This window comes from Rhodnius prolixus, unplaced genomic scaffold, assembly GCF_049639745.1.
Source record: "Rhodnius prolixus isolate KJV_2025 unplaced genomic scaffold, Rpr scaffold_6, whole genome shotgun sequence".
Taxonomy (NCBI): domain Eukaryota; kingdom Metazoa; phylum Arthropoda; class Insecta; order Hemiptera; family Reduviidae; genus Rhodnius; species Rhodnius prolixus.
The window spans coordinates 11452643-11478154 of NW_027411634.1; the positions used below are offsets into that span (position 1 = coordinate 11452643).

Genomic DNA, 25512 nt, shown 5'->3' on the forward strand with positions numbered 1-25512 from the left:
TTACATAATTAGATTCTTAGTCCCGTTTAAATTTGGTAAGGTTTGAAATGATTTCTACAAGTTCAAGAAAAGCGAGTAAGAGACCGCTACCTGATGTTCAGAGGCCGGCGGGAATCTTAACCCGATTGTTACAAGAATCATTTTGAAAGTGTTTTTGTTTATTGGCTTCCTGTCTGTAAAGATTTGGGAAATAAAATGATTGCGAAATGACGAATTAAAGTAGCTCTAATTGTTGCTCATATAAAGATGGGAAGATTGAACAGGCTGGGTAAGGCACTCGAGAAAATTTTTATAAGGAAAGCCAGCAGATATCTTCGGCTTTGGAGGTTGAACGATCTAGAGGATGACGTGTGCCGAACTGTTATAAGAAGATGGCGTATCAAGGCCAAAGATCGTCAAGAGTGGGAAAAACGTATTGAGAACGTCCTGGTTCTACGCTATAGATCGTCGCCCCGATTAGTAAGGCAGTGCAAATTAGCTGGGAGTAAAAATGATGCTCTTTATTAAAACATGCTTTAATTTGGTTTCAATTAAGGTACGGCTACTGTTTCATTTTCCAAAATTTATATTATTATTTTTTTTGTATTTTTTTTTTAAATTTTGCGTTTATGCTACAATGAGCGCGTTAACGCTATAAGTAACAATGAAAACAGAGTAACAAGTGAAGCAAACGATTGGAGAAGTTACCCAGTGGTAACACTCCAAAACATTAGAATGTTAGTCACTCTCTTCACTTGAGAGGAGATCACGAGGCCAGACTGTCTCTTAAGACGTCTTGTCGGGTTGTCAGGAAGAGTTCTTGAAGAAAGATTTTGAGCTAGAGGATTTATATGTGATTGCAGGCTGAAGTGAAGTTTTCTGTATCGTGTTTTAGCAACTTGAGTGACAAAAGGAATGTTAAGGTCAGTGTGCTGTGTACTACAAGAAATGCAGGTTTTCGGTTAGCCTAGGAAAACTAGCTACAGTTTTTCAGGCTGAGCTAGCTGCAATTAGGTTCTGTGCCACCGAGATTAAAGGGCGAGGAATTATTAACTCTAAGGTCGTAATTTTCTCGGATAGTCAGGCTGCTCTACGGGCAATTAGTTCCTACCAGGTCAACTCAAGGCTGGTTTGGGACTGTCTGGGTGCCCTGTAGGAAATTAGTGACCTGAATAAGGTCTTTCTAGTTTGGGTACCTGGTCATTCAGGACACAAGGGGAACGAAGTGGCAGATTTATTGGCCCGGGAAGGCTCTGCGGGACACTTCGTTGGCCCGGAGCCCTGCTTTGGGGTTTCGAAATGTGTTAAGTCTGCGGCCATCAATGTATGGGTGCAGAGTAGGTCTCAGGAGTGGTGGCTTGACACCACAGGCGAAGGAGTTCATCAGAGGCTATTCGCCGAGGCTGACCGCAGAATTAATCCGTCAAGGCCGTGGGGCTATAAGGATAATTGTAGGCTTATTAACGGGCCACTGCAGGCTCAGAAAACACATGCATCGCATGGGCCTGGCAGATGATAGCCTATGTAGGTTCTGTCAGGAAGAGGAGGAAACGGCACTGTACGTGTTGTGTCAGTGTGAGGGGCTCGTGTGGCTAAGGATGTTACTTCTCGGGGAGGAAAAGCCAAGGCCTGTGAGCTTTACCCAAGAGTCGCTCTCCAGCATTAAGAGTCTGATTAAAAGGACAGGTCTGGAGGGTGAGCTTTAAAGTGAGGGGAGCCACAATAGATCCGGTGGCGCAGGCCTTGAGGCCACCATAATTTTTTAATCTAAGGTCAGTGTGTATAGTCAGGTTGGAGACATAAAATGGAGTCTTTACAGTAGTTCGAAGTACTTTAGATTGTAGAGATTGGATCCTTTGGAGATTGGAGCGTTTGGTTGAACCCCCACAGCTCTATTCCATACGCCCAGATGGGTTTTAAAATAGTAGCATAAATCAGTCTTCTGCTGTCCAGAGAGAGTTTTGATCTATCGTCTAAGAGTCTGTTCAGTTCTGTTCTTTTTAGTCTAGTGTGGGGGTTCCAAGAAAGTCTTAGGGTCTAAGTAAAGCCCAAGGTAGCGGGCCACGTCTACTTCTGGGAGAGGTATTAGGTTTACAGAAGACTGGAGGAACAGTAATGCGACGAAGAGTGAAGGTGATGTTTCGAGACTTAGTTTCATTAATATAAAATAGCTCATCTCTTGAACCATTACTCTAATGAGGAGAGATGTGAGCTAGCACAGGATGATTAGTGGACAATAAGGCGGTGTCATCTGCGTATGTGAGAAGTAAATAAAATTGAATATTACTAAAGATAATTCATGAGAAAAGTACCTTTTTAGGAGAACTAAAAAACCTGCGCCGAGGTGAACCTAAGAAATGTTCTTAAAAGATAAGGACCTTATCATTTTTTCGGACATCCAGGCAGTGCTTATAGTGCTCAAAAACAGCTTTTCCGATACAATAAAATAATAGATATTGAGTGGATGTCATGAACAGGTCTATAAGAATTTTATTAACAACAATAAGTGAGATTTTGTTTTTTGGTAGTAACTTAAAATGAAATATTTGCGTATCATTCGAAAATAAAGTTACTAACTTTACTACTAAATATTTAAAAAAAAGTCTGTATTCAAAATAAAATTAGTATTATTATTATTCTTTTTGTAGACAGTATTTTTAGAAGTGTATTTAGTTGATGCTTCTTTCTTTGGTGACGATTGATTCAGTTGATGACGTTGGTGCCTGTAGGTTGTGGGCGTGAAGAAACGGGGGCACCGTGCATTGATTGAGATTTGTTGAATGTGTCCTTGAAAATGTTTTTCATAAAATTAATCAAATTCTCTTTACAAGACCTTTTTTTTTAAAAAATATCATTTTGTAATCGATCTCTTAATATGTGGTGTGCGGCGAATAATCTATTCTTTTTTCCAAAACTTAGATGTTCCTAGTGTGGAAATTGGGCTGAAATTCACAGATTTTAATTAAATCATAGCTGATTCCATTTCTTGTGCCACCTGACATTTACTTGTCCTATTTTTTTGATTGATCCTCTTACTTTTTTGATTGAATAATTTTATGAATACTTCTTAATTAACGGGTAAATAACGTTTTGAATTTTCTGAACTAACATTTAAAATGAAATTAATATTATGTTCCCACATTCAATGTCACTTTTAATCTAATATTTATTTTCAATCTATTTGTAATAATTGAATATACAGGGTGAACCAGTAAGTATTGTCCATAGACCTACTGTGTGTAGTACATCTAAAGTGGAGTTCAATGACGTATTGGCCAACTTCATCTTTTCCTCCGTTCTTGAGTGACGTCACTTTAATTTTTTTTTCCAAAATCATTACTTTTTTCCAATAAAAATGTTATTACTCAGAAAGTTTTAGTCCGAATTCGATTCTGATAACACGGTTAGAAAGACAGATAAATTTTCTAAAAATTGATACCATTTTGAAGCATAAGTTATTCTCCAAACAGCCTCAATCTTCCTCCTGGATGCTGGAAAAATAAAAGTAATCGAAATTTTTGAAGAAAACATTAGACTCTTACGTGATCATTATCAGACCCTAGGTGCTGGCCACTTTTTATAAAAGTTTTCCTTGTTTAATGGGCTTTCAAACGGTATATCATTTTCCAGGATTCCTTTTATCTTCGTATGAGAAATTACGTTTGTTTTACAAGAAAACGTGTTCAGGAGCACCCAACTGTGTTAGTTATCAAGTTGTTTAATTCATTGAAAACTCTTTTAGATGGGCCAGTAATCAATTTTTACAGTAGATTGTCTTAAAATAAGGAAGTCAAAGGTTACAAATTGCACATAAAAAAAAAATTCTGATCTCTCTGAAATATTTGAGAAAATGTTAGGAAATATTTTAAACAAGTACTACTTTTGTAAACAAAAATTCATATGTACTTACTCCAGATTACAATTTCACACACAACTAAACTGTTGAAAAAGAAAAGAATGTGAATAAACCTTAACTATTTTTTTTTTTCGATTACTTTTATTTTTCCAGCATTCGGAGGAAGATTGAGGCTGTTTGGAGAATGACTTATGCTTTGAAATGGTATCAATTTTTAGAAAATTTATCTGTCTTTCTAACCGTGTTATCAGAATCGAATTCGGACTAACTTTCTGAGTAATAACATTTTTAAGAGGAAAAAAGTAATGATTTTAGAAAAAAAACTTTAAAGTGACGTCACTCAAGAACAGAGGAAAATATGAAGTTGGCCAATACGTCATTGAACTCCACTTTAGATGTACTACACACAGTAGGCCTATGGACAATACTTACTGGTTCACCCTGGATATTGGGAATGTACTTGCGATCAATAATATTACTTCCATTATGTCAGCGAAAGTTTACGGAGTAAAACAGATCGCTTTCTGGGATAAATATCTAATTACCCATGGGTTAGTAAACTAGTATTTTCAATATGAGATTGTATTTCTTCTATCTAAGCTAAGTAATTTATCCTAGCTTAGTAATCTTAGTAATGAAATAGAGTGGAAAGATAGATGTAGACAGATTTCCGATGAAGGCGAGTTAAATTGTTTGGATAAAAGGTGTTCCGGAAGTGGAAGATCTAGTCAAAGTTTGAGGGTGTATGTGAAGTTTAATCAGGGTTTTAGTGAACAATGACGAGTTCGTGTCTTCAGTAAGGTTTCTTAAATCTAATGTACGACGCTTTAAACATTTGTTTTAACCAATAAGAGATTATTTTAAAAGTATACGAGGTGTGTTCAAAAAGTAACGGGAATTTTCGTTTTTTGAAAAAAATATTTATTTATTCATCTACATTAATATTGTCGCCTTCAAAGTAGTCCCCTTCGCATACAATACACTTGTGCCAGCGCTTTTTCCAATCCTCGAAACACTTCTGAAACTCGATCTTTGTGATAGCTTTCAGCGATTCGCTTTTAATGTCATCTATGCTTGTAAAAGGACGGCCTTTTAATGTTCTCTTTATGTTTGGAAATAGAAAAAAGTCACATGGAGCCATGTCTGGCGAATATGGAGGCTGGGGCATCGTTAAAGTTTTGTTTTTGGCCAAAAATTCACGAACAAGCAATGAAGTGTGAGCAGGTGCATTATCGTGGTGCAAAATCCATGAATTGTTTTGCCACAAATCCGGGCGTTTTTTTCGGATTGCTTCACGCAAACGGCGTTGAACTTGTAGGTAGTACTCCTTATTGATTGTTTGACCTTGTGGCAAGAATTCATGATGCACTATGCCATTAAAATCGAAGAACACAGTGAGCATAACCTTCACATTCGACCGCACTTGTCGAGCCTTTTTCGGTCTTGGCGATCCAGAATGCCTCCACTGGGACGATTGAGCCTTAGTTTCGACATCATATCCGTAAACCCATGTTTCGTCACCTGTTATAACACGTTTCAGTAGATCCGCATCGTTGTCGACTTCATTGAGTGACTCTTGAGCAACTTCCATTCTCCGCTGTTTTTGTTCGAAATTCAACAATTTTGGAACAAATTTTGCTGCCACACGTTTCATACCCAAAACATCCGAAAAAATTTCATGGCATGAGCCAATTGATATGGCAACATCATCAGCGACTTCTCTGATTGTGATTCGGCGATCGTTCATAACCATTTCTTTCACTTTTTTCACGTTTTCATCGGTTGTTGATGTGCTTGGACGTCCAGGTCGTTCGTCATCTTCAACGTTTTCGCGGCCTAATCTATTAACGTGAATAGATTACTACACTGCTCTTATGATGAGAGTAGATCGCGGGGCCATCTTCTCTTCAATCTCCTTGGAGGATTACCTGGTAATGAGGAAGAAGATAAAGTGTTCAATTAAAGGATTAGGATGAGCTGCTGTAAAGGTATGAAATTTTAAGAAACGAGTTTTAGTAAGGTCGTTGATGAAAGGGATTTTGAGGTCATTATGTTTGGTGAGGTTAGAAATGTAGAATGGAGCGTTGTTTTCTTAGTATTTTTGATTGTAAAGTCTGAATGCGTAAAGAATTGGAACGTTTAGTCGATCCCCATACTTCGATGCCGTATGACAACCAAATAGGTCACAGTACCAACAGGTTTTGTTTTGTAAGTTGAGTTTAGATCGTTTGTCTCAAGTAGTCTGGCGAGAAGTTTTGTAGCGTTGGTTAGTTTCTTCGTCTTTTCAGTCTGGTATGGGGGATTCCATGACAACCGTTTGCTTCTAGGTGCAGTCCAAGGTAGCGTACTTTGTCCACAGTTGGTATAGGAATTTGATTCAAGATGATGGGAGGTAGGATTTTTCGTCTTAAAGTAAATACTATATATTTTGATTTGGTAACGTTAGTTTTGATTCGCCATTTGATAAGCCAGTCCTGTAAGTGGTTGATGTGCGTTTATAGAGTTCGTGCAGCAATAAGAGGATCGGAATGAGGAGATAAGTTAGCAGTATCGTCAGCAAAGGTGGAGAGGATAGTATTTGGTTGTTGAGGTGTCTGTTGTATATAAGGAATATTTGTTAATTAAAAAGAAAAAAAGTGTAAAGAACAAAACTTTTCGGCTTACTTACTACCTTTTTTGGTGTGTGTATCTGTTACTTTAGAGAGATGACAAGAAGAAAATACTGAAGGCTGTGGATTAGGGGAAGTTTACAGGGGAAAACTGGTCGAAATTCTTGTTTTTTTTAAAAAAAGCTGGGATTTCCGGTTCTTGAGCTTCTTCTTCTTTAAATATAAGGGAAGTTTATAATAAAAAGTTGAACTGAAAAAAAAACAAAACAAAGAAGAAGTCTGCTGACAATCTAAGTGCCCTATTTAGATTTAGAGTTTGAGATAAACTGAGGGAAGAAGCTGCGAAAATCAAGAAAGAAAAGTTTTAGAAATATAACCGGAAAGTGTAGATTTTCATTCCCCTTTTTCCACTTCCTCTTCATAAACTTTTATAGATTTTCCCCCTCTCAGCATCACTCTCTAACCGGAAATCGTCCCTCCTTCGAGCAAGGGCAACCTGACAGATGAACTACAAAGCCCAAAAAAATAATTAATTTTCTAGTTAATTTTTTTTCAGCCATCTTTTTTTTTGTTTTTAACTTTTCAGTTTTATTTATTTTCTAAACACCATTTTTAATTAAAAGTAAGCAGAAGATTTTTCCATTTCAATTTTGGAATTAATAAATTAATAAGTAATAGCCCACTAATGGTGAACGGCGAAGATTCGAAAAACTCGGGTATTCTTAGTTCTGTAGACCTACACTAATTTATTTTAATAATGATTATTTTTTTCTCAAATACCCGAAAACTAAGTACAACTTATTTACTTAGACTTCAAGTATTTTAAATTCAGTTTTTATGATCATCGAGATGATGGATTTCCCTTCTATATTAAAGCACATCTGTTCGTTTCTTTAATATCGCTAATTTTTATGCCTCCCGTCTCCTTATTTGTATGCTAGATTACATTTTTATTTATTGTCTTATTTTTAGAGAAAAACGTTTTCACTTTTCATTCCATTTTTTGAACAGAAGTTATTTAGCATAGAATTCCTTCAAGTTCATTGTTTAACTCTTCACTGTGCAGTTTAGCTTTTAGGCAATTTTTAAATATTTTGGTATTGAGGTGAAGCCATTTTGTTACTTTTTTGTGTTTATCTTTTGAAAGATAATATGGCCGTTATCAATAGATTAAAAAGGAAATCGACAGAGCGCCAATGTAAGCGCGGCAGCACCAATTTTTTTAGAATCAAATCTGTGTACTAGATTTTTTTCAGTGACTTTGATAGCTCTGGAAGAAGTTGAGAATTAGTTAAAGCAATTTTAAAACTACGAGGGTCGTTTGAAAAGTCCGTGCAAAAATAAAAACTACTTAATTTTTTGGGGTAAACCTTTTTTATTTTTCAACATAGTCTCCTTTTAGGCTTATACACTTCGTCCAACGCTGCTCTAGTTTGTTGATCCCTTCCGTATAATAGGATTTGTCCAAGTCTGAAAAATAGCCATTCGTTTCTGCAATCACCTCCTCGTTTGAATAAAATCTTTTTCCCGCCAGCCATTTCTTCATATTGGGGAACAAATAGTAGTCCGAGGGAGCCAAGTCTGGACCATGTTTCATCCACAGTGACGAAACGACGCTTAAAGTCCTGCGGATTCTTCTGGAACAGCTGCAAACCGTCCTTGCAACACTTCACACGATTTCGATTTTTGGTCAAGCGTGAGCAATCGCGGCACCCATCTTGCGGATAGCTTTGTCATGTCCAAATGTTGATGCAAAATATTTTGTACCCGTTCATTCGAGATGCCCACAGCACTAGCGATCTCACGCACCTTCACTCTTCTGTCATCCATCACCATATCATGGATTTTATCAATGATTTCTGGAGTAGTAACCTCAACAGGGCGTCCAGAACGTTCAGCGTCACTTGTGCCCATATGGCCACTCCGAAAATTTTGAAACCACTTATAAACTGTTCTAATCAAAGGTGCAGAGTCACCATAATGTTTATCAAGCTTCTCTTTAGTCTCCTGAGGCGTTTTGCCTTTCATAAAGTAGTGTTTAATCAACACACAAAATTATTTTTCGTCCATTTTTTGAAAATCACTCGACTTCCTCGATTCAAACGAATGCCAAACTCAAAGAAATAGACCGATCTGGCTGAAACTTGGTGTGTGTTCTTCCAAGAGATGCTACTAACTAAACATAACCTCGATACGCGCCAGTAGTGCTATCTCTCTGACTTTGCACGGACTTTTCAAACGACCCTCGTAGAATCTCTGTGGATACTTTTTATCAAAGTTTTAATTGAATTTATATTTAATGCCGAACTAGCCGTAGTAGGCTGATATTTGTAGCGAATATTATGGTTTTTCGTTCATTTTTCTGAATTATTTTTACGTTTCCTTCAATTTATCTGTCATATCCGGTACCAGATTTTGGGTTACTAAGTCGCTGATTTAAAAAAAAAAAAAAAAAATCATTAGTGATAGAATAGCAAAACTTCTAGAATTTTTTAAATTTTCTACGGAAAATGCATCCACCTTGTCCAGGATGCATCAGATTGTCCCTTTGTCCAGATCGTACAACCAAATATTGCAAATAAAAGTGCAATAAATACTCTGTCGTCCATCTCGTCTGTCTTAAAATTTAGATTAGTAACTTTACTACTTTAAATCTATATTATTTTTAAATGATTTTTGTGGAATATCGAGGTGCGGTCATCAATAAATACAACCTTTTTTCTTTATACCAACGTTTCGGTAATTTTTACTACCTTCTTCAGGGTATTATAAAAAAGTTTGTGAAGTTTAATAATAATAATAATTTAAAGTTCACAATCTTTTTTATTATACCCTGAAGAAGGTAGTAAAAATTACCGAAACGTTGGTATAAAGAAAAAAAGTTGTATTTATTGATGACCGCACCTCGATATTCCACAAAAATCATCCATAAACAACGGACGAAAAAATACCAAAACCATCGTTTTTTTTAAATGCACTTTTTTTTTTTACTTCTACGAGTAAATTGCAAGATGCATGGGTTGTAGCATCCATCACAGCAGATGGATACAAATGATAGCTGTAGCTGCTGTACAGCTATGTAATACAAAATTGATTAAAATGGCGTAGTTAGTTTAATATTTTTGAAATGAAGCATTGGTAAGAGGGTTTGTTCAGAAACTTTTGAAATAAAACAAAAAATTTAACATGAAATACATGTAAAAAAGATAATAATTAACATTGTTTGTTCAAAATTAACTTTTTCTACTTGCTATAACTTTTTAGCTAGCGAAAATATATAAAAAAAGAAGCTTTTCAATTTAAATAACTCATTTTGGAAATAAGAATTACTCCTAGTTTTGATATTAATATTATTATTACATTGTTATGACGTAGGTTGATGTTATTATGTATTGGTTTGTATTACCGGTATTTGGTGGTTTGTGTATGTGTGTACATTTGAGTAACGTTAGCCCATGTATATTAATACAATATTACGTGGGCCTTGTATCAAGGTTAATCAATGATTGTTTGTCTACAGTATTAACTGTTGGAATAAATCATAGCTTATTTGGTCAAACGTACTCTGTGGTACTCCTGTAGTAAAGAATCATATGTTTGGTCTTCAAAACTTTCCCCTGCGCTCACCAAAGGTTTCACAATGGATTGCCGGGTCCATTACCCGGATCAGAAGCTTAAATGTGCTTGGGGGATAGTAAATTTAAGAACTCAGCGTTCGCGTTACTAAGGTTTAAACTTATCTACCATTTGAAGCATTTTCGTTTATTTACTTCTTAACCAGTTCATCGTGGAATTTATTTAAAAAAAAAAAAAAAATCCCACAGTGTGCGGAATCAAAATTAGACAATGACGTGTATACACGTGTCGAACGCAGGGCAAAACAACCAAAAGTTTACAATAGTCGTAATAGTCACTGCAAGCGACTTTTTCTGCAATCTCTGAGGGGCTTCTAGATTACAGAGCAATTCTGTGCTCATTCAAAAAATCTTGCACCGCTTCACGTATGCATTGCTCTAGTTAACTAGGGGCGCAAGAGCTTTTACAAGGAGCTTTAAATTCTGTGCAAAATGAAATCATGCTCGTACTGAGATCTGAATCTCTATCTAAGGTAAAAACGGCATTGCACAAGGGTTGAGAGCTTCTATTTGTGTGCGCAATTCCCCAATCTCTAATGCGGAGACCAAACATGTACCAACCACTTATCATTTGGCTGACTTCCACCACAGTACTATTGGTAAGATAAAGGAAACATCCCACCATATAATATTCTTATTGTATTTTATTAAAATTTCTAGTTTTTATAGTTAATAGCAATTTTATATTTTTCACAACGAGTCGAACGCACCGTAACAGAGATTTGGTTTGACGTGTATACACGTTAAACGCGCTTAACTGGTTAACGATGTCATTAACAAATTTCCTTATTTAAGATTTCATGGATACAGGAAATAGTTTTCAGAATCTTTGTATTCTTCAAAGATTCTTCCTCATTCCTCGTAGCTGGTCTCTTTCTTTTGTTAATGGCACACTTTTTTTTTGCAAATAGTTTGATTCGATTTTTTTTAGCCTATTTCGTGCAAATAATATTCGCTAGACGGACTTGATCCTGTCTAATGGATGGTCTTTTCGAATAAAATGGTGTTTCAACATACGTTTGGTAGAATGAAGCAACATTTGCGCGCATTATAAGTTGGCATGGTTTTCTTTCCGTGCTTGTTTTGATGTCTAACGGTTTAGTATATCCATTATTAGATGTGATGGCGGTAATATGGGACAGTCTTTTTTTACCTTGCATATTTTGAACACTACTGAATTTAAAATCTATTCTGAAGTAAAATCATGGACATACATTATTTGTCTTTGTAAATTCGGAGTCCTGAGTGGATCACAGCAAGGAGTCTGGAGTTACACTGAAAAAGTCTTTTGGTGCCATATTGGGTTTTCAGAAAGTGTGGTGGTAATACGGGACACACATAATAATTATAGTTAATGTTCTCGTTTCTCCATGAATTGTAAAAATAAGTCTTAAATATGCCACAAAACTATATTTTACACAATTATCGTACATTAAGGACAAAAATTAGGGTGTAATCAGTTTTCTTAGAGAAATGTCAAGACATGATAGGTGTGGACTGGACACAAAAATCACAAACAAATGACTCCTTTTCACACGCCGTGCATTCCATATGAGCCTAACTACAACAAACAATGCACCCAATCCACATTTCTCCGGGCTTTGAGTTCTTGAACTCCGCAAAAAATGCAATCCGCATCTTCATTTTCTGGTGTCGAATTTTGGGGTGGAGTGGACAAATACGATTCTCCTGATGAAACTGAAACATCAGAATCGTCTTCAAAATCTGTTTGTTTGGATAATAGGCGACACAATGTTGACTTTGGGACCCTGAAGTGAAGTGCAGCTTCTCGAATACCAAGTTTTTTCTCCCTTACAGTTTTTGATAGCATCAACCATGTCCTGTTCATCCCAATTTTTACTTTTGTCTTTCGGCGATGGTTCTAATTTTGTTCTAGGCATATCTTTTTAGGCCCTTTATAGTAAGTACCCTGTACAAAAAAAAAAAAAATTATAAGACACTAGTTTCGTCTTCAGTGCCACTTTTCACACCTTTTCGGCAGACGATTACAACTTGACAACGCTGTCCCGAACGGTGAGCTGTAAGAAGCTCCTAAGAAGAGAAAAAAGGTCAGCAGCTGGATTCAAATCCGGGTCCTCCGCAAGGGAATCCAATGTGCTCTCAGCGATGAATAAGTAATATAAAGATATTAACCTAGGTCATTCTTTGTTCAAACACTTAAGAGAAACCTTACAAGTTTAAGTGCCCATGCTAGTAGCTAATTCAATAAATGCCAAAGGTGTTAATAAAGAACTTAAGCGTGTTAAAAAAAAGTTGTAATATGAGAAGATAAAAAGCAACAGAACGGTTGACGTCATTAAAAAAGAAAATCCTTGCGGAAAAATCTGAGAAAAAATTAATTTAAAAAGAAAAGCTATTGTTGATTGCTTTGCTAAACCCTTTTTACAACATCCGATTGAACGAGAATAATTATCGTAAATTTTCAGAGAAGAAAATTTAGTGTTGCAGAATCACTGATTATTGTACGCCTCTAAAAGCAAACAGAAACCAATTTTATGTGGAAAATGTGCAGTTATTTTTCCTGCATAATATAGTGTGCATTATACACTTGGTACGAAAAGGAAGTTCAAATAAATAACTTTAAAAAAATCAAAATAAAACTAAAGAAAAAATGGAGGAGAGGTATTACTTTAAGAGAGAACTTGTGGTGAAAGTTTCTATTTTGATTTTGCACGTACTTCATCCATTCACATAACTCACATAAAATACCGTGTATTCTAATGTAATTACTATGTTCCTCGATGACAAAACTGTGAGGCCATCTTTCTTTTAGAGATTTTCTTTTTGTTTCGTGGCACGCCCTTTTAAATGTTGTCTTTTTTTTAACTTTCTGTTACGCCATTTTTTAAATATTGTTTAGTAGAGTGTTGCACACCAACTTTAACTTTGTACGTATTGTTTTGCTATTAATTAAGATTTAATCCAATTACCTACCTAATTCTTAGCACTACAGCCATTCAAGATCACCTGGACCATTCAGCTTCACAAATCCTGATCCATTCTTCTCTTTTCAGAACCCTTCTACGCCATCTCATTCCCTTAATCTAAATACCTCCTCTACCTCACCAATCCATTTCAATTGGGTGCTTCCTTTACTCTAAGGTTTCCAAACGATCTTCCTTCCAAAAGTTAGGCATTCCTTCACCATTACTCGCCAGCCATTTCAACTGCACTACACTCCTGAGACCAAAGAACAATCTAAACAATGGGTTACCAAGGGGGAATCTGCGCCAAAAAAGGCGAAGACCGTTCCTTCGGCCGGAAAGATTATGGCGACTGTCTTTTGGGATTCGCAAGGAATAATCCTCTTCGACTATCTGGAAAAGGGTAAAACTATTACAGGTGCATATTATTCATCGTTATTGGACCGTTTGAAAACCGAGCTGCAAGAAAAACGCCCACGATTGGCCCACAAAAAAGTCCTTTTCTATCACGACAACGCACCAGCTCACACCTCAGCAGTTGTGGTCGCAAAATTAATGGAAATAGGGTTCCAACTCGTTTCACATCCCCCCTATTCTCCAGACTTGGCTCCCTCGGACTACTATTTGTTCCCCAATATGAAGAAATGGCTGGCGGGAAAAAGATTTTATTCAAACGAGGAGGTGATTGCAGAAACGAATGGCTATTTTTCAGACTTGGACAAATCCTATTATTCGGAAGGGATCAACAAACTAGAGCAGCGATGGACGAAGTGTATAAGCCTAAAAGGAGACTATGTTGAAAAATAAAAAAGGTTTACCCCAAAAAATTAAGTAGTTTTTATTTTTGCACGGACTTTTCAAACGACCCTTGTATTTATTGTATTGTACAGAGCAGTGCTTCTTAAATTATGGGGTTGCGACCCTTCAGGAAATCGTGGAAATATATTGTGAACTGGTAAATTAATTCACTTATTCAACATTTTAGTAACAAGTTTTTTTTTAAATCTTCTATTGAAATCTGCGACTGCAACGGTTGTTGCAACAAGCAAATGTGATGTAATACAGTGACTTGATTGAAGATTGGAGAAGGCACCCAGTGGCGACACTCCATTAACGTGATCAGATCACCATACTGTTATGAGGAGAGTAGATCGCGGGGCCATCTCCTCTTCAATCTCCTTAGAGGATTACCTGGTAATGTGGAAGAAGATAGGTGTTCAATTAAAGGATTAGGATGAGCTGCTGTAAAGGAATGAAATTTTAAGAAACGAGTTTTAGTAAGGTCGTTAATGAAAGGGATTTTGAGGTCATTATGTGTGGTGAGGTTAGAAATGTAGAATGGAGCGTCAAGTAGTTTTCGTAGTATTTTTGATTGTAAAGTCTGGATGCGTAAAGAATTGGAACGTTTAGTCGATCCCCACACTTCGATGCCGTATGACCAAATAGGTCGCAGTAACAACAGGTATAAAAGAGTCTTCTGTTATGTAGGTTAAGTTTCGATCGTTTGTCAAGTAGTCTGGCGAGAAGTTTTGTAGCGTTGGTTAGTTTCTTGTCTTTTCAGTCTAGTCTGGGGGATTCCATGTCCAACCGTTTGCTTCTAGGTACAGTCCAAGGTAGCGTACTTTGTCCACAGTTGGTATAGGAATTTGATTCAAGATGATGGGAGGTAGGATTTTTCGACTTAAAGTAAATACTATATATTTTGATATGGTAACGTTAGTTTTGATTCGCCATTTGATAAGCCAGTCCTGTAAGTGGTTGAAGTGCGTTTGAAGAGTTCGTGTAGCAATAAGAGGATCGTAATGAGGAGATAAGATTGCAGTATTTTTTTGTTTACTTCAGTTACTCGCGTACGTTCAGCAAGTAGTGGAATTTGATACCATACAAATGAAGTATAAGTTTGTTGTTCTGTGGCAGTACACTTTTCCAAATCTATCCAAAGAGCCAAGCCGATTGAGAATTAAGTGCAAATGGCATGCTGCAACGGTTAAATTCAACCATCTTTCTTTGAAATGTGCAATAGTCATTAAACTGTAACCTAAAAAAAACCTGAAAAATGGCCTTGTTTTAAACGGTTCCCTACAATAATAAAAGTTAATAAAAACGATAAGTTGATAAAAAGCAACTGAAATATATTTATTTATAATACTTAGGATACTGACAGACAGGAAACTTTCCCTGTAATTTATTGTTAAGCAATAAGATTAGATGTTAAAGGTGATGCTGTAATGTGTCATAAGGTCAACAACATATCTATGTATAATAACATATGTGGCTTTATTATTACATTTATAGATATTTTTTTATGAATTTTGAATTTCTTAAGAAGTACAAATAAATACCAGCGTTTTAAAGTCTCCGTCCATTTAGGACATTAATATAAAGGTGTACGTGAACATATCGAACCCTCTTATGAATTTTGAAAAAATGAAGAATCTTTATTGGGGAACTAACCAATAAAAATCATGAATTCTGAAAGTGGTTATTGAAAATTATTATCGTAAAATCAGTAGCGTCACGATAGCCGAGCGGGTTAGAGGCGTGGTCCGCAAAACTTTTAAGATGTTATTGTTGGTTTAGTGGGTTCGATTCCCAGGGTTCTAGGCCTTGCATTTTATTTTAATGGTTAATGTGAGAAATTTATAGTAAAAAATATGTTTCTTACTTCAATTAATTATATTTGAAGAGAACACTAAATAACACAAAAAATTGTATAATTAAAATAATAATTATGAGAATATGTTTGTAAATGAGGTAAATTACGATTGTTAAAACAAACAATTAAAAATAGTAACGAATAAACTCGACTCAGTACATAATGTTAGATTGCAGTCAACTACAACTTGACTATACACAACAAACAAAATCTGCATCATACCAACTTCAATAATAATTGCAATTAATTTAATTTTATTGCGAGTTATGACGTAGCGCCCACCTTACTGTTTATTGCGCTTTCAACAAACAAACCCTTGTTAACAAACTTTGCTTACTTGGAGTAGAGGCAAAAAAGTTTACAGCTATTTGTTACTACAATACGTCAACAAAATAGAAATCATATATCATATAAAACTAAACAGTTTATAGTTCAACATGAAATTTATTTACAGGAACAATTCTAGCTAATTGGTAATATTTATGGAATTTAGGTTTTCAGTTTGTATTCAATGAATTACATTAAAACGGTGGAGGTTTTTTTTTTTAAGATATGAGGGCAAACCCATTTTTTTGACATTTCTTTCTATTCACAATATACGAGGTGTGTTCAAAAAGTAACGGGAATTTTCGTTTTTTGAAAAAAATATTTATTTATTCATCTACATTAATATTGTCGCCTTCAAAGTAGTCCCCTTCGCATACAATACACTTGTGCCAGCGCTTTTTCCAATTCCTCGAAACACTTCTGAAACTCGATCTTTGTGATAGCTTTCAGCTCTTTTAGCGATTCGCTTTTAATGTCATCTATGCTTGTAAAACGACGGCCTTTTAATGTTCTCTTTATGTTTGGAAATAGAAAAAAGTCACATGGAGCCATGTCTGGCGAATATGGAGGCTGGGGCATCGTTAAAGTTTTGTTTTTGGCCAAAAATTCACGAACAAGCAATGAAGTGTGAGCAGGTGCATTATCGTGGTGCAAAATCCATGAATTGTTTTGCCACAAATCCGGGCGTTTTTTTCGGATTGCTTCACGCAAACGGCGTTGAACTTGTAGGTAGTACTCCTTATTGATTGTTTGACCTTGTGGCAAGAATTCATGATGCACTATGCCATTAAAATCGAAGAACACAGTGAGCATAACCTTCACTTGTCGAGCCTTTTTCGGTCTTGGCGATCCAGAATGCCTCCACTGGGACGATTGAGCCTTAGTTTCGACATCATATCCGTAAACCCATGTTTCGTCACCTGTTATAACACGTTTCAGTAGATCCGCATCGTTGTCGACTTCATTGAGTGACTCTTGAGCAACTTCCATTCTCCGCTGTTTTTGTTCGAAATTCAACAATTTTGGAACAAATTTTGCTGCCACACGTTTCATACCCAAAACATCAGAAAAAATTTCATGGCATGAGCCAATTGATATGACAACATCATCAGCGACTTCTCTGATTGTGATTCGGCGATCGTTCATAACCATTTCTTTCACTTTTTTCACGTTTTCATCGGTTGTTGATGTGCTTGGACGTCCAGGTCGTTCGTCATCTTCAACGTTTTCGCGGCCATCTTGGAAACGCTTATACCACTCGTAAATCCTTGTTTTACTCATAGCAGACTCACCATATACCTTTATTAACATTTCACACACTTTATTTCATTTTTTACGCAAAATTTAATACAAATTCTTTGATCCATTTTTTTTAACAAACAAAAATCGCCAAGCTCGAAAAACACGTCTAACCTTAACGGCTGCCACTTAAGAAGTAAACAATGAATATTACTGAAAATTTTATCGTACTTCAGGGGCATGTGTACCAACATAATAAAAAAAAAAATTTACAATCAGACTCTCCAGACCCGCGAAATTTAAAAATTCCCGTTACTTTTTGAACACACCTCGTATATAAGAGGTGTGGCTATTAAATAACGAGACTGATGCTGCTACAGAAGAACCAAATCCTAGCCACCGACAGCTGTGCAGCGTAAAGCCTTCTCTTTCGATTACAGCGTCTCACGTGTTTGTAGAATAATCTGTCTGACTTTAACCGTCGTTTGTATAAAAGAGGTGTTAGTTTCGTTTTGCCGAAAACATGATACTACACATGTAGTAGAGCAACGAATTATCGTGAAATTTCACATGAAATTTGGCTACTGAAACTTATCTTTTATTAAAAGAAGTTTATGGCGATGAATGTTTATCAGATGCGCGAGTTTTTGAGAGGTTCAAGCGTTTGCAAGATGGCCGAGAAGACGTCGGAGATGATGACCGCCCAGGTCGCCCTTCCACGTCCAAAACGGACGAAAATATCGATTATAATTAATCAACATTACTACCGTGAGGTGCTTGCTCAACTCCGTGAAAGGGTAAGGAAAAAATGGACCCCAGTCACGGGGTTCTCCATCAAGACAACGCGCCAGCTCACACTGCATTTTTCTGTCACAAGACGTTTCTAGCCAAGTACAACATCCCAGTTTTAGGCCTGACCTGGCACCATGTGACTTTTTATCTGTTCCCCAAAGTCAAATCTGCATTAAAAGAACACGATTTCAGTCCTTGAAGCTGTTAAAGCAAAAGCGGCACTCGTCATGCAGGAGCTGACAGAAAAAGACTTCCAGCATTGTTTCGAACAATGGTAAATCCGAATGGAGCGTTGTATGGATAGGGGAGGGGTGTATATTGAAGGTGATAATAACTAAATATGTATAAATTTAAAATATAATGTTTTACAGCATCAGTCTCGTTATTTAATAGCCACACCTCGTATAATTACATCCTTTACTACTTCTTAAGTAATGTTTTGATACGGATACTTTACAACATCAAAGTTCATTAATTTAGTATTCTTCATTACTGTTACTAAAACCAGCTGAGGTTTTGGGTACAACTAATCATCTTTAATCTGTAGAATTAATTAACTAAAAAAAAATAATCTAAATAGATAACAGACCATTAAAGGAAAATATTCCATTATAGTTTAGAATAAACGTCATCCACCCTAATAGCAGCCATTCACAAACAGAATTGAATTCTTTTCAATTATTCCTCTGAATACATTATTTTATTCTTTTCATGGCCAGTTAGAGGTTCCTCCGCTAGCAATCTGCCTTTATATAATAAAGATCAAAAGGAATTCATTCTAACTACAAGAAGAACGTTGCCGTGTCCATTCCAGTGTGCATGGAGCGTGTTAGTTACTCTGTAATTTACACTTACATTCCTGCAGGTGAATATTTCTTTACCAATCTAAAGTTATATCCAAAAAAGTGACAGAAAGACAAAAAAAAACTGTCGCGTAGAATACTTATTACGGACTTAAGGTTACTGAAAATAAAAACCAGTATAAGAAAAGCAATAATTGGTCAAATTATTTTTACATCTGTTCTAAAAAACTTTATGTGACTCTTTTTAAAAGTATAATTCTTTTTTCTTTTAACTTTAGGCCTAAGTAATCCCTAGTCGGAGCAGTTAATTCATTCATTTTCAATTAAAACAGATTCGTTTTGTTAGTCTAATTAAGTCCCACCTATAGATGTAATAAAATACCCGTAATGGTTAAAGAAAATATATACAGGGTGTTCATTTTAAGACGGCTCAATTGCATTTCATGCTAAAACGGTTGGTCTGAGCGAAAAATGGTAGGGGAAAAATTTGTTGCCCGTCACCTCTAGTTTCAGAATATGTGACTTGATTTTAGATTCCTGTCCGCTTATGAGGCTGACGCGCGACCAAAAGTGAGGGTTCGCAGTTGACGAAGCTGGTTTTAGTGTTCCCTTATTAAAACTTGTTTTCAGGAGAACAGGGGGTTTTGGTTAATCGAAAATGAGTCATCCATAAACTATATGAATCAGATAATAAAAGTTATACGTTTTTGGTAACTAAAAATAGTGATCCAGATTTAGCAGAATATTTTTCTAATTATGGTCTTAATTTCTGGTAGCTGTTAAAAGTAATCACCAATTTTTGTAGACCAGACCGACTACTAAATTTGGTGCCGTGGACGGGGGCGGAAGCTCATAGTTTCAAGATTAACATTTTGTCAATCAAAAGTAGCTATACTCTGGATTCGAACTCAGGATCTCCCACTAAATTGGTCCAAACTTCTGATCAAATATTAAACTTTTAACGTCATATTAACCCTGGGTACCTAAACCATTTTAAATTTAAGCTCCATCCTTTTTAAAAAAAGACATATTTATTATTATTATACAGGGTGTTCATTATAAGACGGTTTAAATGCATTTAATGTTTAAACGGTTAATCTGACCGAAAAATGGTAGAGGTAAAATTTGTTGCCCGTCACCTTTAGTTTCAGAATATTTGACTTGATTTTAGATTCCTGCCCGCGTATACGAGGCTGACGCGCGACCAAAAGTGAGGGTTCGCAGTTGATCCCAATTTTCATATACACAGTTTTAAAGAGTATAAAAAGCTACGAAAGAAACTGGAAACCGCAATTCGATATCTTCAAAATTAAAGATGCTAGGCCATTTCAAAATCTGGTATTTATTAATCATATTTCAATTTTTTAACTTGTTATCAAAGAGAAAGAAGAGCACGCGATAGGTCATTTTTATGTATTTTTTCATCCCCTTTCTACTAAAAATGTTTCCAAGGTAGTAAAGCTAGTATTTTTCTTAATATCGGGAAATAAGTCGTTTTCATAAGAAAAAATTAAATGTTACGAGCTTTAGATGTTCTCAAGCATACACAAAATTGCTAAAAATTAATTTTACATCTGTTACAAACAAGAAGGTTTAATAATTATTTGGTAATTTTTGGATAGTTGCGTTTAATTACCAGAAAAATTGGAAACCTTCTGCCACATATTTAAGTGATCAATATCTTTCATATAAAGGATCAAACTTATTCCTTAATTTATCAAATAATACACTTTACGCAACTTAAGCATGTACTGTGCCTTCAAAGGTGTCTCCTCAGATACAGAGAGCAGTTGGTAACCTCCTGGCTAACCTGGCTTGCGAGCCGTTTTAAAATGAACACTCTGTATATACGAGGGTCGTTTGAAAAGTCCGTGCAAAAATAAAAACTACTTAATTTTTTGGGGTAAACCTTTTTTATTTTTCAACATAGTCTCCTTTTAGGCTTATACACTTCGTCCAACGCTGCTCTAGTTTGTTGATTCCTTCCGAATAATAGGATTTGTCCAAGTCTGAAAAATAGCCATTCGTTTCTGCAATCACCTCCTCGTTTGAATAAAATCTTTTTCCCGCCAGCCATTTCTTCATATTGGGGAACAAATAGTAGTCCGAGGGAGCCAAGTCTGGAGAATAGGGGGGATGTGGAACGAGTTGGAACCCTATTTCCATTAATTTTGCGACCACAACTACTGAGGTGTGAGCTGGTGCGTTGTCGTGATGGAAAAGGACTATTTTGTGGGCCAATCGTGGGCGTTTTTCTTGCAGCTCGGTTTTCAAACGGTCCAATAACGATGAATAATATGCACCTGTAATAGTTTTACCCTTTTCCAGATAGTCGATGAGGATTATTCCTTGCGAATCCCAAAAGATAGTCGCCATAATCTTTCCGGCCGAAGGAACGGTTTTCGCCTTTTTTGGCGCAGATTCCCCTTTGGTAACCCATTGTTTAGATTGTTCTTTGGTCTCAGGAGTGTAGTGATGTATCGAAGTTTCATGAACAGTGACGAAACGACGCTTAAAGTCCTGCGGATTCTTCTGGAACAGCTGCAAACCGTCCTTGCAACACTTCACACGATTTCGTTTTTGGTCAAGCGTGAGCAATCGCGGCACCCATCTTTCGGATAGCTTTGTCATGTCCAAATGTTGATGCAAAATATTATGTACCCGTTCATTCGAGATGCCCACAGCACTAGCAATCTCACGCACCTTCACTCTTCTGTCATCCATCACCATATCATGGATTTTATCAATGATTTCCTGGAGTAGTAACCTCAACATGGCGTCCAGAACGTTCAGCGTCACTTGTGCCCATATGGCCACTGCGAAAATTTTGAAACCACTTATAAACTGTTCTAATCGAAGGTGCAGAGTCACCTTCAATGTTTATCAAGCTTCTCTTTAGTCTCCTCAGGCGTTTTGCCTTTCATAAAGTAGTGTTTAATCAACACACGAAATTCTTGTTCGTCCATTTTTTGAAAATCACTCGACTTCCTCGATTCAAACGAATGCCAAACACAAAGAAATAGATCGATCTGGCTGAAACTTGGTGTGTGTTCTTCCAAGAGATGCTACTAACTAAACATAACCTCGATACGCGCCAGTGGTGCTATCTCTCTGACTTTGCACGGACTTTTCAAACGACCCTCGTACATATTTAATTACACTATAAAATGCTACTTGCGGACTTAAGCGGATCAATTATCTTTCATTTTCTTGTTATAATTTTACATCCACATATAATACCAAGTTAGTTTCCACAGGTTAAAATGAAGAAAATCACTATAAAATTCCACTTGAAACTGTAGAAAGTTAAACAAGATTAAATAGACTTAAATCCCAATGTCCTACACCCTTCGACAAATTGTTACATTTGTTGGAAGAATTTGCTCGAAGAAGCCACAAAACTTGTCATGAAACCTTTGGAAAAAAATAGATTTAATCCCTTCGTTTTTATTTTTATTTTCGACTTTTTCCTCTCTCCGTTCTTTAAACTTTTGCGAAAGGTACATTTTTTACGAATGAAAAATTGACATTATTTTTTGCTAAACTAGACCATACCGGGGAGTGTGATTTACAACGAAGGAAATCGCAGAAAATGTTTCGATTGAGTCTCACAAAGAGGTAAAATTCTTCTGAATGAAATTTTTTTCTTCGTTTCTAAATTGTCTCAAAAATTATTTATATGATTTTTTTTATTCTGTAGGTAAAATTAAACCCAACAGACCCACTGGGGTCTTGTGGACGTACGAGAGATGATTTTTTTGGCCAATTCAAAGTATAATCCAGAGTACAATATTGGACTGTAACTTTTGTTTAAAAAAAAAATTATTATTCTTATTGAAGGGATTAGCTATGCGGTTAGCGTATTGGATTCCCATGTGGAGGTCCCGGGTTCGAATCCAGCTAGCTGACCCTTAGATTCTTCCTAGGAGCTTCTTACAGCTTACTGTCCGGAGAGAAAACTGTCCGAAGGCCGGCAGTGCACTGAAAAAAGCTCCGGGCGCCAATAACCTTAGATGTTGACGCGCCTTAAATCATTAAAAAAAAAAAAAAATTATTCTTGAGAAAATTTTATATTTGGTGTCAGAAGTGGGATAAAACCGCAAAACGATTGTTAATTTTATTATTCCCGGCGAATTGCCGGAAAATTTTTCTAAAATTGGGAGGTTTTTGATTTTGAGGCATATTTTTGGGGAGGAGGAATGAAGATTTCCCCTCTATAGAGTCTTCACTTCCTGTAGTAATGCACGGATTTTTAGTAAAACTATATTGTGAATAATCTTCAGCATATTGCTCTAGTGTGAGTGGGTTTAATATCAAAAATAGAACGGAGAGCTTGAAATTAAATTACTTTTAATTTTCAGTAAATTTTGGTTTTTAGTTCAAGTGGGTGTAGGGTAAATAATAAAATAATGTTCATGGCTACCTGACTTTGAATCATTGTCATCATTGACTCCGATAACTTTGCAGTGATTTGTTTCAGATTTTGGATTTGGATTTTTTGCTTTCTTGTAACATATCAACAACAATTCTATTGTGACTACTCTGAATTTTTCTAACTACTTTTCTCGAAATTCTAACACAGAAATTTGTCTTCAAACACCTAAAATTTGTGTCCGAATATTCCTTAAATAATTAATTCTTATCACTTTTGAAGTAATCTATCGGACTTAGAAGTACCGACTTAATCGAATTACCGGACAAAATATTTCTAGAAACGTTATAGATTTAATGTGTTTATTGCAATCACTATACAAAAGTTATAGTATAACACTGTACAGTCATGCGCAGCTGTTCTCAAATCTCAAAATCTCAAAATGCGGAGAATTCTTTTCGGTAAATTGGCACTTTCGGTAAGCCAGTAATTTTGGTCAAATTTGTAATATCAGTTCAATATTTGATACTTAATAACATTATACAGGTAGCAAGGCAGTGAAGTTGAACAGTAATGACACTTTAAAAGAGCCCTTAATCGAATGTTTTAAGACGAAAGTTTTAGATCTATGAAGATATAGGTTTCTTGACCGTAAATTATTTAATTAAGGATTCAAAATATTGGTGAAGAATCGGTCCAAATAAAAACCAACGTTTCGAAAAATATGTTGTCCTCTTCAGGGCCTGGACTTTACAAATACAAATATTGTCAAACATCGAAACGTTGGCAAAAAGACGAGTTGTTGTTTTTATTTGACCGATTCCTCGCCAATTTAGAATCCTTATAGATCTACATAATAATGTACATATATATAATTATCGACACATTAGTATTGTTAAAGTAATGTACTTTAGAGGCTAAAGCAATTTACTAAAATGATAGTTTTTGTTACAGGTGAGAATCTGGCTGTTGTAGATTTGAACATTATGATATGATCGCTTGAGGTATCGTTAATCTTTTTTAAATTATTCCTTTAAATTTTACGCACTGTTCTTTATTTACTGGTAATTTTCAAAATAATAATAATAATGATAGTTTTGGTTTTCGACCACTGTTAATTGATGATTTTGGGGAATATTGTGGTGTTGTCATTAAGTTCAATTTCAGAAAAGGTAATATTACGCCAATATAGATTGTTACTCAATTTGTATCTATATTAGTTGTAATATTCTTTTTGTACAAGACACTGAAGAAGGTAATTTATTTACCGAGACGTTGATATGAAGAAACAAAATTTTGTGTTTGAACTTAATGGCCGCACCTCAATATTCCCCAAAATCAATAATATTAATGGTTTAATTTTAATTTGATTTGTAAGTTTTGTCATTTTTGTTGTTGAGCAGCTATGCTTGCATAGATTTGGCTTTTTTAAATTAATATTACATCCGGTTTATCTTGTATCCAGTATTCGTTTTTTCTTTTATGTACGAGGATCGTTTGAAAAGTCCGTGCAAAGTCAGAGAAATAGCACCACTGGCGCCTATCGAGGTTATGTTTAGTTAGTAGCATCTCTTGGAAGAACACACACCAAGTTTCAGCCAGATCGGTCTATTTCTTTGTGTTTGGCATTCGTTTGAATCGAGGAAGTCGAGTGATTTTCAAAAAATGGACGAAAAAGAATTTCGTGTGTTGATTAAACACTACTTTATGAAAGGCAAAACGCCTCAGGAGACTAAAGAGAAGCTTGATAAACATTGAAGGTGACTCTGCACCTTCGATTAGAACAGTTTATAAGTGGTTTCAAAATTTTCGGAGTGGCCATATGGGCACAAGTGACGCTGAACGTTCTGGACGCCCTGTTGAGGTTACTACTCCAGAAATCATTGATAAAATCCATGATATGGTGATGGATGACAGAAGAGTGAAGGTGCGTGAGATTGCTAGTGCTGTGGGCATCTCGATTGAACGGGTACATAATATTTTGCATCAACATTTGGACATGACAAAGCTATCCGCAAGACGGGTGCCGCGATTGCTCACGCTTGACCAAAAACGAAACTCGTGTGAAGTGTTGCAAGGACGGTTTGCAGCTGTTTCAGAAGAATCCGCAGGACTTTAAAAGGTCGTTTCGTCACTGTGGATTAAACATGGATACATCACTACACTTCTGAGACCAAAGAACAATCTAAACAATGGGTTACCAAAGGGGAATCTGCGCCAAAAAAGGCGAAGACCGTTCCTTCGGCCGGAATGATTATGGCGACTGTCTTTTGGGATTCGCAAGGAATAATCCTCATCG

At 36.0% G+C, this 25512-nt stretch overlaps 1 protein-coding gene across 17 annotated transcripts in view; it reads left to right on the forward strand.

The window, feature by feature from the left end:
• Positions 1-25512, forward strand: part of Prosap (SH3 and multiple ankyrin repeat domains prosap) — a 410412-nt gene that overhangs the window by 279181 nt on the left and 105719 nt on the right. Inside the window, exon 1 of one of the 17 annotated variants that reach the window (XM_074140645.1) lies at positions 24194-24217. The exons of the other annotated variants lie outside the window; for them this stretch is intronic. The gene's annotated coding sequence lies outside the window, so the exon portion shown is untranslated. Of the gene's footprint in view, positions 1-24193; positions 24218-25512 lie in introns of those variants that run through there. 17 annotated transcript variants of the gene reach the window in all.